Raw genomic sequence first — 6,198 nt, forward strand, 5'->3', positions numbered from 1 at the left:
CCAGATTCACTAAAAGCGCCTGTCACAACTAAATGATGTGAGCAGCTCGCCTGAGAAGGAGCCAAACTTACCTGACTTCAGCTCTTGACAAAAAAGAAAGTAAGCTCCGGGTTCCCAATATTCTCACTTGAATTTTTCCTTTGTTCTCCTTTTTAAGAAATGTCCTTTTTCCCCTTTAAAGTCTATAGTCGGTGGTGTCTCAAAATAACCATTGATTCCAACTCATAAAGTCACTATTTTCAGGTTATTTGTTGACGTTGATCATTTGTTCTTCTGAATTAACAAGAAGTGTGTGAGTGTGTGAGAGGGAGCTGTGCTTTCTGCAAGAGAAGAAGAAGAAGAAATATACGTGTGACAAATTATGCTACCAAGAAACAACACATCATTATCCTTGGGCCTGGGGCTCAGTGAGTCGTAACGAGAGTAATAGGAAATCCACGGTTGGGGAGAGAAACGGTCGTGCATGGCCGGTGGAGAGAGACCATGCAGGGGTATGGATGCTGGAGAGACTCGCAAAATTATGGCTCAAGGCTATTGTAAAAACTGTCGAGCGTAAATGACTGCGATTTCAAACATCTATGGAAGAAAGAAAAGAGAAAGGGGGAGAAAAACCGAGTCTTTCCCTCGCTGTTATAGAGAGAACCGTCAAGTTTTAGTGCGCATTGCTAATTAGTCAATTTCTCTCTGCCTTCACAGCCCGACGACTTTGCTGCTGAGCTGAAACTGCTAATTTCTGGGACCAGCCTTTTTTTGGCTGTGAACTGGATGGATGAATGGCTTGTCTCGCACAAATGACAAAAAGCCCCTGCCTTAATCTCCATCGCCAAAATAACCCCTCATCTCATTCTGCTCCTGCTAGTCCTTCAAAAGAAGGTGCTCTACACAAACTGAAGTTTTGCATCTGCATCATAAATACTACATGCACGATAATGCCCACACATTGTGTATAATGTTGAATTAAAAGCACATACACCCCCCTTTGTTATTCCTATGTGACAAAAGCATCAGACCACACACACACACACACACACACACACACACACACCATGAAACACGACACATGCCCGAAGTGATGCAAAGTTATCAAACAACAAGTCTAAGATAACATACAGTGTTTCATGTACTATTATCTTGTCTGATCAGTTCACTGTTTCACAAGCTGAGGTCTAGCTGCAGGCCTGAAAACACAAAGGGTTGAAACCTAATACAACATCCATCAGCACACAGTGGTGTGTTGTTGTACGTGAAAGTCCCAGTTGGATATTCAGATTCCATATGGCCGCACACTTTCGCCTACAAGACTGACCTTTATCCATTAAAACAAGCCGATCGATGAGAATAAGACTTGTTGTCGTGTGTGAATGTCCGCTTGACCTTATGGTGTAATACATAGCACTCACAAACAACCAACAAGCTGAAAGTCCAACCATGGCTGTAGATGTGAGGGGGGACGCAGGGGACACGTGCCCCCTCAGTATTTATAATGTGCATGAAAGAACAAAACAATTATTTTGACATAATTAAAAACATTTACATCATAAACTAATGCAGAAAAGACACAAATTGGTGCATATCAATTCATCAGAATGCAGGAAATTAAGTGTTTGATGCTCAACTTTTTTCCCCCAAACCCCCCATTTTACATGTCCCCCCCAGGTCTGAAACAAAATCTACACCCTTTTATATTTATTTATTTAGCCTTCAATAAACTAGTAAGTGCCCTGCGACAGTCTGGCGACCTGTCCAGGGTGTACCTCGCTGGAATAGGCTCCAGCCTCCCTGCGATCCCTAAGAGGATAAGCGTTTACGGAAAATGAACAAATTAATAACCAGGAAGTCCCTTTGAGATTGGAAAACTCTTTTACAAAAGAGACCTAGCCGAGGTAGCAGCCAATCAAAACACATTTAAAATGCAACAAATACAACATGTAATACAAAAATCCACAATAAAATGCAGTTTCAGTTACGCCTGGAGGTAATACAGTGCGATATGTGATGCATTATATCGATATTATATTGATATCGTGATATGAGAATGGACGTTGTCTTAGATTTTGGATATGGTATATATGATATCATAATAGTGTTGTCTTTTCCTGGTTTTAAAGGCAGCATTACAGTAATGTGATGTAATTTTCTCTGACTGTTTTAGCTGCTCTATTATTTTGTGAAAAGCCCCAATAGCTAACTCTACAGTATCATTACAATATCGATATCGAGGTATAGAGAGCTGCTTTTTTTTTTTTAAGGCTGACATGGAAATTAGCATTGCCCCGGTTCACGTGTCAAAAAGCCAACGGGAATTTTTCATTGGCATTCGGATTATTGCGGAAAATTAACTCTGTGGCAAAGAAACATTTATGGTGCTTACACGTTTTGTTCAGCAAGATAATCTTTGCAGATGACACTGCTTTTTTTTTTTAGGAGTAAATGAAATTGCCAAAAGGAAAAAGCTAACGTTTGACTATAAATGAACTACATCATGGTCGCATGACTTCAGCGTCGCCACGACAACAAGCCGTTTTCAGAGAGAAGATGTTCTGTAGTCTCAATTAGCCACTTTTTAGAGACACATAAAAGCGTCAAAATTATGTTTTATATCATAGAACCAAATGTAAAAGCCTCTTAAGCATGCAGACCTTATTTCAGGTATCTAACCCAAAAACTTGAAAGTGCAGCAATGCTAACTCACTTCCGTGTTTTAGGACTCATTCCTGCAGCACATTATTCAGTCAAAAATATTGTGATATTTTTCCATATTGCCAGGCCCTACTTTCAGTTCTGCATTATAAATCCAGTTACTATCATAATCCTTTACCGTATCTTCATTTACCACAGTGTATTAACTCCTCTCTGTTCTGTGTAGTTCCTGTCTGAGGTGTGAGGTCTGATGTCTTACACTGACATTTAAAAACTTTGGGAAAAAAAGCCATCTAATTTTACCATCTAAATTAAGGCCGTATCCTTCCTATGACCCTGTACATAAATAGTCCTAATCATTAGTAGGTTGGCACCGGGTGGATGCAGGTTCAAAATAAGCAAAATAATATTCCAGTAAATCCAATCAAAATCCGTTAGAAATGACTTATTAGGACAGAATAAACTGTCAATTAAATAAAGAGCTCAATTAGAGTACAGAAACTTACATGCAGGACTCCCGTGGGACCAGAAGTGACAGATACCTCACAAGTTATGAAATGACAGATAGGGATAAATGGGTTTGTTCATGTACTATGAAATAGAGCAACACCATGCTACCGTCAAGCAATAACAGGCCACATATAGGTAGCATTTATAATAGATGGCACCACAGCATTGTTTGATGCTTGATTATTTGACAAGCACGCAGCCTGCATATCCCCCACTCGTAGTTATACTGAGCAAATTCATTCTAGACGAACTCTGTGAGATGACTGATTGGATTGTGCACTGCATCTCAAATAATAATCATCACTGAAGGAAAAATATAACACTGTTGTATTAATTAGTGGTTTGTAACCACTAAGAAAGCAGTTTGTATTGTTGTTTACGGCCATTATTGTGTTGCCTCGTTTTCAAAGCACTTGCAGAGCATTACAGTAGCTCGCTGTATTTCACTTCGGAGTCGCACACTGTTATCTCTACTAGCACTCAGTTAGCACTACATTACCCAAGTCTCGAGCGAGCTATTCTAACGCAATAAAATGACCATTTCCAACTCTTTCAGCTCTTTGTAGCAACTCAGTCTCCTGAGGCCACTGGTCTTCAGATTGCAGGGCGTTTATGGTTGTAAGTTGTTGCAGTGTGCAGAGGGAGGGGGGGTCATCAGATAAGAGAAGAATTTCTAGACTAATTAAACCCTTTGAGACAAAGAATCACACCACAGTGATTTACAACTCTCTGTACCAGTTAACCCGACTCATATTTATCTGTCATATTACTCAGATACTATATCTACCTCTATGGGTAAGGAGTCTTTACATCTTTTTGTCCTCAATGTTAAAGATAAAGGGGAAGATGTTAGAGTAAATAACAGCAACATGAGATTTAAATACTGCAGTTCATTCAAAGAGACAGCTGCTAAAAAAGGTACAGAAAGATCCTACTTACTATCTTTGTACTGCTTGTATTATAGCATGATTTCACATTGTTTATAATACATAAATATAAAACAAACTGTAGGCATTTTTGTGGCCTTGAATAACTGATTAAAGTGTGAACATTTAATCTAATCAGTGCAATGAAACAAAACAAAAGGAGAAGCTCCAAAGTTGTGAATAGCAAAGTCTACCAGGCATAATTCCTTTTGCTGGCTGCTGCAGAGGGGTATGCTAAGATAGAAAGTATTATTTTCCTAAATGGAAGGTGTCAGATGGTCACGGAAATGTGATCGGCTGTTCAAGATCACTGCTTCCCATCTGCAATTTGTGACGTGTGAAAGATTCAGCCCAAATGTGCTCACCAAGCGTAAATCCTCAGCACTTTCTCTTATCGTGGAAAAGCAAGATAACCAGCTGTTTACAGATCAGAGAACATATCATATTAATATCATGGAGAGGGTGATATCATCTTGTTTGTAAAATATTTTGTTAACTAAGTGTGGTGTGGTATGGCAACCTATAAAGTGAAAGTTGTAATTTATGTGTTAGTGAAAGGTTGTTTTCTGATAAAAATATTAAAAGGGGGGAAAACAGAAAATGCAGCAGGCAGGCTCTTTAGAAAGACTGTGGTGAGACTGAATTAATGCAAACTGCAGGTTACAGTAAAGACTGAATTATAAAGCTTTCAGCACTTACATTTAAATTAAAGAGCCCCAGCCTCAATCCCAGTTAACTATATGTCTAAACACAAGCACACAAGCATCTGTCTCCCTGTATTTATATAATCTGAGAGAAGTAGGAAATGATATTATAATGTGATATGACTGCTTTGGATATGGAGGCAGTTACTCTACTGTATTGGAAGTGGTTTTGATTGGGAGTCCCTGTTTCAGAGTCCCAGTAAAGTGTAACTTTAACTGTCTGTGGCGGTGGTTGTACCAGTTTGTCATCTCCCGGGAGTAGCTTCGGCATGAAAGGAACAAATGAGTTCACTTGAAGCATTAGTTTAATCTATAGAGGTGAGGAGAAAGTGAAAGGGTCAGTTAAAGTGCAGCAGCTGTTGTGATGAATTTGGAAATTTGAACAGATGCATTTGAGTTTCATTGATTTAATATATATGATTTTCTACATATATTTTGATACTGGGAGTGATTAGCGCGTGCTTGTCATCTCAGATCAAAGTTAGTCAGAGATGATTCATAAAACGTCCACTGTGTAATATATTGGAAGCACTTATATTTGCCATTCAGGGAGTATGGGAGACCTGCTGTTTTAAACCCCTAGATCCCCACACATGGCGTATAGCCACCACAGACACGGCTCAGAGAGTCAGCCGGCAGCCGGGAGGTGAGCAGAAAGGAACAGGCGGTGTCCCCTTCAGAGTGAGCACAGGAGCATGTGTGTGTGTACAGTATGCGTGTGTGTGTGGCATTTCTCAAATGACAAAAGGATGCCAGTTGTGCAGTTCAGGTGGGAGGAGACATGGAGGTGGTGCGGAGACTCACCTGAGGGAGAGTCTGGGCAGTTGGGACCGGGGCTGTAGTGGCGACCTGGAGATGTGTAGGGGGCCGTGGGAGGCCACCGTGCTGTGGAGGAGGTTTGGGGGCTGGTGGGAGAGGGGGCTGCTGTTGCGCAGTCTCCCCAGCGTGATGCATCTACCTTCAGGGTGGCAGCAGGCGTGGAGTGGGGTGCGATGGAGCGAGCACGGGCTCAGTGGCGCGGTCACCTAGGGACGCTGAAGCTGCTGTAGCAGGACTGATAGTTATTCCTTGGGAGAATTGCAAGATGAGCCCCATTGTATTAGCAACCCCCTTCTACTGAAACTGTATCAATGTTCTCATGGCTTTAAAGAAAGAAGTTGGGGTGCAAAATATCTGACACTTACCCGAGAAGCAAATGCTGCATGCGTTAAAGTTTTGTTCAGCAAAAGGAACATAATGGAGTACAATGTCTAACCTCTCTTCAAATAAACACAATGTAAAATGCAATAATAAACAAGGGTGCTCTAATTTAGCATAATATTCTAAACTGTATGTTTCGCTGTGAATCTGAATTACTGTCGTCAGAGTTAAACTTCAGTAAATTCCTTTGGCAATGGGAAGCCAGCAAATTATTCCAT

The 6,198-nt window shown here is 40.7% G+C and overlaps 1 protein-coding gene across 2 annotated transcripts in view; it reads right to left on the reverse strand.

The window, feature by feature from the left end:
- The window catches only part of klhl14 (kelch-like family member 14), a 28,053-nt gene extending 22,162 nt beyond the window's left edge, over positions 1-5,891 (reverse strand). The window contains exon 1 of one of the 2 annotated variants that reach the window (XM_049597409.1): positions 5,585-5,891. The gene's annotated coding sequence lies outside the window, so the exon portion shown is untranslated. Of the gene's footprint in view, positions 1-71; positions 631-5,584 lie in introns of those variants that run through there. The other variant, XM_049597407.1, reaches the window with a different exon arrangement.
- Positions 5,892-6,198: the final 307 nt, after the last annotated feature.

The sequence above is a fragment of the Epinephelus fuscoguttatus genome, linkage group LG15, assembly GCF_011397635.1.
Source record: "Epinephelus fuscoguttatus linkage group LG15, E.fuscoguttatus.final_Chr_v1".
NCBI lineage: Eukaryota > Metazoa > Chordata > Actinopteri > Perciformes > Serranidae > Epinephelus > Epinephelus fuscoguttatus.